The sequence below is a fragment of the Vigna unguiculata genome, chromosome 3 (assembly GCF_004118075.2).
Source record: "Vigna unguiculata cultivar IT97K-499-35 chromosome 3, ASM411807v1, whole genome shotgun sequence".
In the NCBI taxonomy this organism is placed as follows: domain Eukaryota; kingdom Viridiplantae; phylum Streptophyta; class Magnoliopsida; order Fabales; family Fabaceae; genus Vigna; species Vigna unguiculata.
In genome coordinates this window covers 30,115,564-30,129,031 of record NC_040281.1, presented here as the reverse complement: position 1 = coordinate 30,129,031, position 13,468 = coordinate 30,115,564, and the positions used below count along the sequence as shown (strand labels likewise).

Below are 13,468 nucleotides of genomic sequence, written 5' to 3'. Positions count from 1 at the left end.
ACATCAATTCCTTTTGAGTATTGGCCAAAGTGGTTCATTTGGATTGGTTAACAATTTTTATATCTAAAATATTAATTATTTAAATTGTAAATGGTAAAAATAAAAACGTTACCAAAAGATAAAATTTTTCAAATTTAAAAATACCAATCCCCGCTTAGTATTGCCCAACATGTTTCTTTTCAAATGTTGAACAACTTTTATATATAACCTAGGAGTCATTGAAATTGTAAACGGGGAAAAGGGTAAAAAAAATAAAAAAGTGTTACCAAAAGATTAAAATTTTTAAATTGTAATACGCCAATTCCCTCTGAGTATTTAAAATGTTGAACAAATTTTATTTATAAAATATGAACTATTTAAATTGTAAATGGTGAAAAGGGAAAAAAGAATAAAAAAGTGTTACCAAAAGATGAAAATTTTTAAAATGTAATATACAATGAAAATGGCCAAAGTGTTTTATTAGAAAAGTTGAACAATTCTTATTTATAAAATATGAATTATTTAAATTGTAAACGATGAAAATGGTCCAAAAAAAATGAAAAAAGCATAACCAAAAGATGAAAATTTTCAAATTTAAAAACACCAATCCCCTTTGAGTATATCCGAATGAGTTTCTTTTGAAATGTTGAACAATTGTTTTATATATAACCGGTGAGTCCTTTGAATTGAAATTGGTGAAAAGGGTAAAAAAAGTTAAAAAATTAATACACCAATTCCCTTTGTGTATCAGGCAACGTGTTTTATTTGAAATTTTGTGAAACTTTTATATATAAAATGTGAATATTTAAATTTTAAACAGTGAAAACTGTAAAAAAAATGAAAAAAGCATTATCAAAAGATGAAAATTTTCAAATTTAAAAACACAAATCCCCTATGAGTATGTGCCAACATGTTTCTTTTGAAATGTTGAACAATTTTTATATATAACATACGAGTAATTTAAATTGTAAACGGTGAAAAAGGTAAAAGAAATTATAAAAGTGTTACCAAAAGATGAAAATTTTCAAATTGTAATACACCAATTCCCTTTGAGTATTGTTCAAAGTGTTTTATTTGAATTGGTGAACAATTTTTATACATAAAATATGAATTATTTAAATTGTAAAAGATGAAAATGGTAAAAAAATGAAAAAAACATTACAAACAAATGAAAATTTTCAAATTTAAAAATACTAATCCCCTCTAAGTATGTCCCCACTTGTTTCTTTTGAAATGTTAAACAATTTTTATATATAACATATGAGTCATTTAAAATGTAAACGGTGAAAAGAGTAAAATAAAAATTAAAAAAGTATTACCAAAAGATGAAAATTTTCAACTTGTAATAAACCAATTCCCTGTGAGTAGTGGCCCAAGTGTTTTATTTGAAATGTTGAAAAAATTTTATATATAAAAATGAATTATTTAAATTCTAAGTGGTGAAAATAGTAAAAAAATGAAAAAAACGTTATCAAACGATGAAAATTTGCAAAGTCAAAAATACTAATCTCCTCTGAGTATTGCCCAACGTGTTTCTTTTGAAATGATAAACAAATTTTATATATATCATATAGGTCATTTAACTTGTAAACGATGAAAAAGGGAAAAAAATAAAAAAACGTGTTACCAAAATATGAAAATTTTTAAATTGTAATACACCAATTCCCTTTGAGTATTGGCCAAAGTGGTTTCTTTAGATTGGTTAACAATTTTTATATATAAAATATTAATTATTTGAATTATAAACAGTGAAAACGGTAAAAAAAATGAAAAAAACATTACCAAAAGATGAAAATTTTCAAATTTAAAAATACCAATCCCCTCTGAGTATTGCTCAACATGTTTCTTTTGAAATGTTGATCAACTTTTATATATAACATATGAGTCATTTAAATTTAAAACGGTGAAAAGAGTAAAAAGAAAATAAAAAGTTTTACCAAATGATGAAAATTTTCAAATTGTAAAACACCAATTCCCTCTGAGTATTGGCCAAAGTGTTTTATTTAAAATGTTTGAAAAAATATTATACATAAGATATGAGTCATTTAAATTGTAAACGGTGAATATGGTAAAAAAATTGAAAAAAGCGTTACCAGAAGATGGAAATTTTCAAATGTAAAAACACCAATCCCCTCTGAGAATTCGCTAACGTGTTTGTTTTGAAATGTTGAACAATTTTTATACATAACATATGAGTCCTTTAAATTGTAATCGATGAAAAGAGTAAATAAAAATTAAAAAAGTGTTACCAAAAGATGAAAATTTCAAATTGTAATACACAAATTCCCTTTGAGTAATTGTGATTAGTGTGTATTTTTGCCCTCATTTAATATTTAATTCTGGGTAGGTAATTGAATTTGTCTGCTTAAACATTGATTTAATTGGGATTTCCTATAATTGGGTTTATTGAGCATGAGATACAAAAACGTGTTAAAAATAGCTTTTTAGTTGCATAAATGTTCTTTGGATATTTTGAGAGATGCGTTAGTGCAGCTGCAACTAAGTTGAGCTCATGGAGGTGTGGAAGTAAATTGACTAAAGCTTCATGACACCTTAAGATAAATCCAAGAATAAGAAATTATCAAAAGCACAAAAATTCAAGCCAAGCATTGCATGAAGACGGCAAGAAAAACTTGAAAAAGTGAAGAAGTTTGGCTAAACCAAGAAGAGAGGAACAAAAAAATTGAACCTTGCGGTTTTCTTTATCTTTGTGATAGAAAATAATTTGGGAAAAATATATCTTTAGATATTTTATTTGATATTTTTAAATAATTATCTTATTTAATTATATCATAAAATATTAAAAGATAATAACTACCAAATATTTTTAAATATGACAAGATCTTCTTGAATCTTTTTAGTTCCACAACAAACAAATATATCTTAAAGATATTGTATTATTTAGAAGATAATTTAAGGAGATTGCAAAGGGTTGATTTGGAAAATTAATACAAATAATAATTGGGGATAATTTATCATATATCCATAATTAATTAATTAATTTAATTATATTAGATATTGATATTATCAACCAATTATATTTGTCAAGTAGTCTATATCTCTCAAAATATTTTTAAATATTTATCTTTATCTTTATTTTAAAAGATATTTGAGAGATTTTAGCAACAGAAAAGCCCAGTCCAATTCCTATATAAAGAGACCAAGGGAGAAGCAGAAAGAACAAGCTCAGGACTTTGGAGTTTAGGAATCCTTAGGGGGGGCCTAATTTCATTTCCTTTTTCTCTCTATTCTTCTTCTATTTTTATTTTGCATTCATGGAGTTCTAAACTTCTTGGGTTTATTCCATTGTAATTTCTAAATTGGATTCTGAGGTTAGATCAATTAATTTGTTTGTTCTTTTGATTCTTGTTGAGATTTATTTTCATCTATGTCTTTTGGTTCTTAATTTAGTAAAAGTAATGATTTTTACATTGTAGCAAGTTAGCACGGTGTTAAATCTACATAACATAACAATCGTATGAGTCCAAGGGTTTTTAAATTTTAATTGAGAAGTTACTTTGATTAATTTTAGAAACTTTCATATGATTGAATGAGTTTTTGCTAATAATTGAGAAGTTACTTTGATTAAAGGTGAAAGCTTAGATTAGAATTAATCAAGAAGTTACTTTGGTTAATTAGCTTTTTACTAGATATAAGAGGTAAAAGAATGACATGATTAGGATTAGTAATATTTAATTGAGAAGTTACTTTGGTTAAATTTAATAAGATTAATCTACAAAGTTCTTGCTTTTGATTGAGAAGTTACTTTGGTTGAAAGTAAGGACGCCAACAAATTAATTGAGAAGTTACATTGATTAATTTGAAGTCTTAAACAAGAAATCAATAACAATAATCTTCAAGAAACCAATGATGAATCCTATTTTGAAAAAGTAGTGGAATCGACCTATTTTTCTTTACTATTGTTTTTATCTTATTTTATCATTTTATCTTTATCTCTCATATTTTTATTATTTTATTTGACTAACCATTTTGTATAGATTTTATAAGAACTAACTTGTTAAAAATCAATTCCGTGCTCCTTGGGAGACGACTTAGGGTTACTTTACCCTTTCTATTTTCTTGACTAATCTTAGCAACTCTGAAGTTGCTATAATTTAGTAGTATTAATTTGATCGCATCAACGACATCGTTATCAAATTTGGGCCGTTGCTGGGGAATACGGTTAGAATTTTTATCATTTTAGTTCTTTTTTTTATTATTTTATTTTATTTTTTTAAATCACTAACATTGTTTTTTATCTCAATTTTTTTTCTAACATTTATTTTATTTTCTTTAGTTTTTTTTAGTTACTTTATTTTATTTTTTCAAGCATAATTTTTGTTTGAGGAATTTTGGTGGGAAGTTTGTGAAACTAGTTAGGGAACACTTTGGCTAAGGAAAGACAAGGTACTTAAGTTGTCTATTGAGACACACCTCTCTTTCCTGGAAGTCTACTCAACAAGCTTTAAACTTATTTCTTTTCAGAAAACCTCTTTCAAAAATGAAAAATAATTTTTCATGTGAAAATAATCAACAGCGTGATTTTCAAGTGAACTATAATTATTATCCACAGCAACCACATGATCCATATGATTATGAGCAACAAATTGTTACACCTACTTCTGCACTTGATTGTAGGTTAACTATACATCAACTGAATGATCTATATCCTAGATCATCTATTTTGGAATATAAGAAACAATCCTACCATGAGTCATTTAAATTGCACATGTTGAAAAAGGTAAAAAAAATTAAAAATATGAGACCAAAAGATGAAAATTTTAAAAATTGTAATACACCAATTCCCTTTAAGTAATGGCTAAAGTGTTTTATTTGAAATATTGAACAATTCTTAAATATAAAATATGAATTATTTAAATTGTAAACGGTGAAAACCGTAAAAAAAATTTAAAACAACATTACCAAAAGATGAAAATTTTCAAATTTAAAAACACCAATTTCCTCTGATTATATCCCAAAGAGTTTCTATTGAAATGTTGAACAATTTTTTATATATAATAGATGAGTAATTTAAATTGTATACGGTGAAAACAATGTTACCAAAAGATGAAATTTTTCAAATTTAAAAACACCAATCCCCTTTGATTATATCCCAAAGAGTTTCTATTGAAATGTTGAACAATTTTTTATATATAATAGATGAGTCATTTAAATTGTATACGGTGAAAACAACCTTACGAAAATATGAAATGTTTCAAATTTGAAAACACCCATCCCCTCTGATTATATCTCAACAAGTTTCTATTGAAATGTTGAACAATTTTTTATATATAATAGATGAGTCATTTAAATTGTATACAATGAAAATGGAAAAAAATTAAAAAAGTGTTATCAAAAGATATAAATTTTCAAATTGTAAAAAACCAATTCCATTTGAGTATTGGCCAAAGTGTTTTATTTGAAATGTTGAAAATTTTTTATATATAAAAAATGAATTATTTAAAATGTAAACGGTGAAAATGGCAAAAAGTGAAAAAAATGTTACCAAAAGATGAAATTTTTGAAATTCAAAAATACCAATCTCCTCTGAGTATTGCCCAACGTGTTTCTTTTGAAATGTTGAACAATTTTTATCCATAACATGAGTCATTTAAATTGTAAACGGTGAAAAGGGTAAGAGAAATTTAAAAAGTGTTACCAAAAGATTAAAATTTTCAAATTGTAATACACCAATTACCTTTGAGTATTGGCCAAAGTGTTTTATTTGAAATGTTGAACAAATTTAATTTATAAAATATGAATTATTTAATTTATAAATGGTGAAAACGGTAAAAAAAATGAAAAAAACGTTACTAAAAGATGAAAATTTAAAAATTTAAAAACACCAATCTTTTCTGAGTATATCCCAACAAGTTTCTTTTGAAATGTTGAACAATTTTTCATATAAAACATGAGTCATTTAAATTGTAAAGAGTGAAAAGGGTAAAAAAAAATTAAGAAAATGTTACCAAAAGATGAAAATTTTCAAATTGTAATACACCAATTCCCATCGAGTATTGGCCAAAGTGTTTTATTTGAAATGTTGAACAATTTATATTTATAAAATATGAATTATTTAAATTCTAAAGGTTGAAAACGGTAAAAAAAAATGGATAAAGCGTTACCAAAAGATGAAATTTTTCAAATTTAAAAACATCAATCCCCTTTGAGTATATCCCAACGAGTTTCTTTTAAAATTTTGAAAATTTTTTATACATAGTAGACGAGTCATTTAAATTGCAAATAGTGAAAAGGGAAAAAAAATAAAAAACTGTTACCAAAAGATGAAAATTTAAAAAATGTAATACACAATGAAAATGGCCAAAGTGTTTTATTAGAAAAGTTGAACAATTCTTATTTATAAAATATGAATTATTTAAATTGTAAACGATGAAAATGGTACAAAAAAAATGAAAAAAGCATTACCAAAAGATCAAAATTTCAAATTTAAAAACACCAATCCACTTTGAGTATTGCCTAATGTGTTTCTTTTGAAATGTTGATCAATTTTTATATATAACATATGAGTCATTTAAATTGTAAACGATGAAAAGAGTTAAAAAAAGTAAAAAAGTGTTACCAAAATATGAAAATTTTCAAATTGTAATACACCAATTCCCTTTAAGTATTGGCTAAAGTGTTTTATTTGAATTCATGAACAGTTTTTATATATAAAATATTAATTATGTAAATTGTAAAGGGTGAAAACGGTAAAAAAAATGAAAAAAGCGTTACCAAAAGATAAAATTTTTCAAATTTAAAAACACCAATCCCCGCTAAGTATTGCCCAACATGTTTCTTTTGAAATGTTGAACAATTTTTATATATAACATATGAGTCATTTAAATTGTAAATAGTGAAAATGGTAAAAAAAATAAAAAAAAAAGTGCTATAAAAAGATGAAAATTTTCAAATTGTAATACACCAATTACGATTGAGTATTAGCCAAAGTGTTTTATTTGAAATATTGAAGAATTTATATTTATAAAATATGAATTATTTAAATTGTAAACGTTGAAAACGGTAAAAAAAATGAAAAAAGCGTTACCAAAAGTTAAAAAATTTCAAATTTAAAAACATGAATCCCCTTTGAGTATTGCCAACTAGTTTCTTTTGAAATGTTGAACACTTTTTTGTAACATATGAGTCATTTAAAATGTAAACGAGGAAAGGGTAAAAAAAATTAAAAAAAGTGTTACCAAAATCTTAAATTTTCAATTTGTAATACATTAAATCACATTGAGTATTGGCCAAATGGTTTTATTTGAAATGTTGAACAATTTTTACTTATAAAATATCAATTGTTTAAATTGTAAACGTTGAAACTTGAAAAATTGTAAACGTTGAAACTTATAAAATATCAACATTTCAAAAGAAACTCGTTGGGATATACTCAAAGGGGATTGGAGTTTTTCAATTTGAAAATTTTCATTTTTTGGTAACGTTTTTTTCTTCCTTTTTTTACCATTTTCACCGTTTAAAATTTTAATAATTCATATTTTATATATAAAAGTTGTTCAACATTTCAAATAAAACACCTTGGCCAAATTCAATGATAATTTGTGAATTACAATTTGAAAATTTTCATCATTTGGTAACACTTTTTAATCTTTGTTTACCCTTTTCACCGTTTACAATTTAAATGACTCATATGTTATTATAAAAATTGTTTAACATTTAAAAAGAAACACGTTGGGCAATACCTGGAGGGGATTGGTTTTTTTAAATTTGAAAATTTTCATCTTTTGGTAACTCTTTTTTAATTCTTTTTTACCATTTTCACCATTAACAATTTTAATAATTGTTATCTTATATATAAAAATTGTTCAACATTTCAAAGAAACACGTTGGGTAATACTCATAGGGGATTGATGTTTTCAAATTTGAAAACTTTCATCTTTTGGAAACACTTTTTTCATTTATTTTACCTTTTTCACCATTTACAATTTGAATAATTTATATTTTATTTATGAAATTCGTTCAAAGCTGCAACAGAACCACTTTTGTTGTTACTCAAAGGAAATTGGTATTTTTAAATTTGAGAATTTTCATGTTTTGGTAACACTTTTTAAGTTTTTTTTACCCTTTTCACCGTTTACTATTTAAATGACTCATCTTATATATAAGAATTGTTCAACATTTCAAAAGAAACACGTTGGGCAATACTCAAAGGGGATTGGTGTTTTTAAAATTGAAAAATTTCATCTTTTGATAACGTTTTTTTCATTTTTTTACCGTTTTCATCGTTTACAATTTTAATAATTCATATTTTATTACCACAAAAAAAATTTTAAAAGATGTTATTTATGGCATTTTTAGGGCTTTTAACCCCATTAAAGGAGTTACCAGCGATTTGTTTTTTCCCTAGAAAAACTAGCATCGTTAGGATTACATGCGATTTTAATTAACCCCTAGTAAGGCAGCACTTACCGGCGATTTAAAAACCCCTGGTATTTACCAACGATTTCAAAACCTCGGGTATTTACTGACGATTTCAGAACTCATGGTATTTACTGACGATTTTAAACCCCTAGTATTTACTGGAGGTTTTAAAACCCTTGGTAATTACCGACGGTTTTGAAAACCTTGGTAATTACTTGCGATTTTAAAACCCCTAGTGTCTACTCCTTATATGCAATTTTAAATCCTTTATACTGTATAATAGTACTGGAAGTCTTTTTTTTACCCATGTAATGCAATTCATTATTTATTAATATTTTAACTTTTCAAATTCCTTTAATTTTGTTTTTTATACTTTTTGAATGGATTTAATTCATAAAACATATGATAAGAAAAAATTCTAACATTTAGATATTTGTTTATAAATAGATATAACATTCATAAAAACAAGGAACATTGTCTATAAGTTCAAAGTAAATAATAAAGTTTAAACGTTCAAACTAGTTAAATATTACAATATCATTGCTCTAATTGTTATAAAGTCAAATAAAATCAACGTCTAATAAGATTCTTCAACTATCAAGTTAAAGGTACCAAACAAGTTAAAGCTCATAACACATTGATTGAAGCTCATTTTAGTTTTTTTTATCACCATTTGATTTTGCAAATTAGACTAAAGGAACAAGTTAAGAAAAGCCCAGTTGACATAGTACTAATTTGAGTGTAAAGATTTGAAGTGGTGCATTGTATAGGCAGCGAAATCAATGCAAAGCTAGATAGCCAGAATAGAGGCTCGAGAATAGTTTGGGAAGGAAAGAAAAGATGCCCACACTCAGACTATTTTAAGAGTAGTTATATTAAATCAAATCATATGTACTATTTTAAAATGTGGACATCATAGATGTGGTTTTGTCTTAATTGTCACCGGCTACCATAATTCTATTCAAGTCAAAATATATTTGGAATTAAAGTTCTAAGGTTTTGGCAGCAAGGGAATTCTGATGTCACAAAATTGGATAGAGAATAATGTATATGGGATAAACAAAGTAAACAATTATGCAGAATCTTATGATTTATCATTCCTTTATCTATCATATATCTTCTATTGTCTTATTCTATAGTCAAAGGTATAAATTAGATCCAAAATCTAAAAACAAAAAATATCAAATTCTTCATCATAACACTAACTAACATCTATCTAAAAGGTTTAGCCTCACAAGATACAAAATAAATAAATATAAATATATATATATATATATATATATATATATATATATATATATATATATATATATATATATATTACAACTTACACGTTTATACATATCAAGGTTAAATATGAAAAGCATTCATGCATCTGCTTCGTGGGGTCTCTTGGTTTAACACCAATATATTCCTTGTTTAAAATGGGAACGATGATGTTTAAAATGCAAAAATACAAATATATTATTTGTATCACTGAACCAAGAAATCTGATCAGCAACAGAACATAGATTTGTAGAAGAAGCATTACAAGCAATATCTCTAGGCTCTTCAACTACAACAAAGGTTGTTCTTTAAACTAGAATTAAGCATTGAAATGTGATTGAGATGATTGGAATGCATTTCATAGCATAAAAACAAATTAGAACAAAGAATAATGCTTTTCATAATTCATACACCAGACTAAGAAATCAAATCCAAGTTATGAATCAATGAGCACCAAATTCAACAACTAAGGGAAATAATTAAACATGTATGTAAGTTGTTATATATATATATATATATATATATATATATATATATATAACAACTTACACGTTTATACATATCCAGGTTAAATATGAAAAGCATTCATGCATCTGCTTCGTAGGGTCTCTTGGTCTGACACCAACATTATTCCTTGTTTAAAATGGGAACGATGATGTTTAAAATGTTAAAATACAAAATATTTTTTCTATCACTGAACCAAGAAATCTGATCAGCAACAGAACATAGATTTGTAGAAGAAGCACTACAAGCAATATCTCTAGGCACTTCAACTACAACAAAGGTTGTTCTTTAAACCAGAATTCAGCATTGAAATGTGATTGAGATGATTGGAATGCATTTCATAGCATGAAAAACAAATTAGAACAGAGAATAACGCTTTTCATAATTCATACACCAGACCAAGAAATCAGATCCAAGTCATGAATCAATGTGAGCACCAAATTCAACAACTAAGGGAAATAATTAAACATGTATGAGTTATGAGCAAGGAAATAATTAAACATGCAAGACTGTAGTGGTCTGCAAAAAATAATGTTTGTTTTATGTATTATCTCTTGATATTGGACATATTTTCATGCTAAAATGTCCAATATCAAGAGATAATACATAAAATAGGATATAACAACCAGAGCTATATCATTGTTAATTCGAATAAAGGTAGAGCAAAGGAGATTATAACAACCAGTAGCTTGATATGTATCACTCTGTCATGGTTGTGAAACAATTCAATCAAGTGAATAAAAAATACAAAACTACTAAGAGGAAAGGAAAAGATTTGGGTGCTTGAATTGATAACTCACTGTCCAATAAGTCAAGAGTCTAGTGTTCTTGTCTCCATACAAATCAGGGCTGACTTGATTACCAGAAAAAAAAAAGAAACATAAATTGGAAATTAGAAGTAAGGAAATAAATCATTTCTTCATGAGGATGGTGAATTTGAAAACATTTGCCGACAAAAGATAACAATGGATAATAATGAAACATTTATAACATTTTAAAGTAAGAGTTTTATGAAATTTAAATTTTATGGAAGCTGATACTTGATTTATGTTTCATTTTGTCTTTATTTATTTAATTCTTGAAAAATTTAAAGGATGCAACATTGTACATGGGCCAACTGAACAAATTGAATTAATTTGAGAAATGAGCAGGAGAATGATCTGGAAACTAACTTCTTGCCTAACGAAGTATGCAACTTAACAATGGTATTTTCTTCCTTGACAAAAATCCTCTAAGAACCTTCTCCATCTTAACCTCTTCAACTTCTCCTCAACCCCGAACATTCTCTCATACATCTCCAACCCATAGGACAAAGTCGTTTGCCTCAAATAGTGATTTATCGAGCACTTGGCTGTAGAAAAAGAAAACAGATAAAATTAAAATTAAATGACAACCACAGAACGAATAAAGAATTGTAGCTATGATTCCTATAGAAAACAAAAGAAGGAAATATTTCAATTAAGAACCTAATATTTGGGCGCTCACATTTGATTAAGAACCCAGCATTCCTGATGCAGTTTTCATCGGAGAAAGTGAAATGGCGTCGATTTGAGGTAGTTAGCCATCGCAATTGACCAACTCAGCGCGATGGTGCCCGTTTCTAGTAGAAGGGGATTCCCGTGACAGCATGGAACACTTCGTGACACGCTCGGAGTGGTGATGGTGATAAAGGATGAAGATTTGTAAAGAGAACCTAGGTCACACTAATAGAAGATTTGCAGAGAAAGCGAAGATTTGTCGAGAGAAAACTAGGTCACGACGAGCAAACTGCGTTTTTGTGAATGAAGAAGAAAGAATTCGAAAAAAATGAAAAAATAAAAAGGGTTGTGAAAGAAGTGAATGAAGAAAGGGTGAGATTCAGAAAAGAAAAAAAAAACTGTGAAAAGAGATGGAGGAGATGATATTTACGGTAAGGCACTAAAAAATACCAAAATTTACCTAGGGTTTGTAAAAAAACCTCCTTTACTTTCTGGGGTTTAGAAAACCTGAAATAGTATATTTGTTACGGAGGTTATTCTAACCTCTGATAATAAAATCCCCTTAAAATTAATATTTTTTGTAGTGTTTATATAAAAATTGTTCTACATCATTACAAATAAAATACCTTGGCCAATACTCAAAGAAAATTGGTGTATTATAATTTGAAAATATATATCTTTTGGTAACACTTTTTTAGTTTTTTTTTACCTTTTTCACCGTTTACAATTTAAATAACTCATATGTTATATATAAAAATTGTTCAACATTTCAAATGAAACACGTTGGGCAATACTCAAAGTAGATTGGTGTTTTTAACATTGAAAATTTTCATCTTTTGATAACGCTTTTTTCATTTTTTTTTTACCGTTTTCACCGTTAACAATTTTATAATTCATATTTTAAATATAAAAATTGTTCAACATTACAAATAAATCACTTTTGCCAATACTCAAAGGGAATTGGTGTATTACAATTTGAAAATGTTCATCTTTTAGTAACACTTTTTTAGTTTTTTCCCTTTTTACCGTTTATAATTAAATGACTTATATGTTATACATAAAAATTGTTCAACATTTCAAGAGAAACACGTTGGGTAATACTCAAAGGGGATTGATGTTTTTAAAATTGAAAAATTTCATCTTTTGGTAACGCTTTTGTCCCAACCATACCCAAGTAGACGGCCATCAGAGAGCACAATGGCCGCCTACCACACAGAGACGCCTTCGCACAGAACCAGGCAGCCATCAGAGAGCGCAATGGCCGCCTACCACGCAGAGCCGCCTACCACGCAAGAACCCCTCCGTATGGATAACATGGCCCCCACCTAGCTCCACACCCCCCTGTTAAACCACGTGGCCAGCAAACCAAAGCCCGATGGCCGATTACCACGCGAAAGGCACCTTCCCAAAAGAAAGCCCCCCTCGACGCATCTCATGGCCGAGCACCGGACACCGCCAACACCTGAAGGACCCCTTGGTAAATTCTCCCCTTTTACACTAGATCCAAGAATGGCTAAAGAAGGAGTATTGGGCCAGAAAGCCCATCCCAGGTAGGACCCACAGGTAAAAAGGTATAAATAGCACACTATTCCATGCATTCATGACACATTGATTATTCTCTGAAACCCTGACATTACCAGTGCTGACTTAGGCATCGGAGTGTCTTTTGCAGGTCTCCTACGCCGCCCTCAAGCCCCTTTTCGACAGGAGAAGACCAGCCCCGAGAAGACGTACAAGACCCTTGGTTGATTTGTGGATTACAGACCTCGGTCCCTTAAGAACAATTGGCGCCCACCGTGGGGCCGAAGAGTATTTCACAGATCCAAGGTAAACCCCAGAAGCAAGATGGTGTCCACGCG

General features: G+C 27.8%; 1 long non-coding RNA gene across 1 annotated transcript; it reads right to left on the bottom strand.

Moving 5' to 3' along the window:
- Positions 1–10,178: 10,178 nt before the first annotated feature.
- Positions 10,179–12,004, bottom strand: LOC114177296. Its single transcript, XR_003603115.1, has 3 exons — positions 11,617–12,004; positions 11,304–11,482; positions 10,179–10,984 (listed from the first exon to the last, which is right to left on the bottom strand). It is a non-coding gene; the product is annotated as an uncharacterized LOC114177296 (long non-coding RNA).
- Between the last annotated feature and the right edge of the window lie 1,464 nt (positions 12,005–13,468).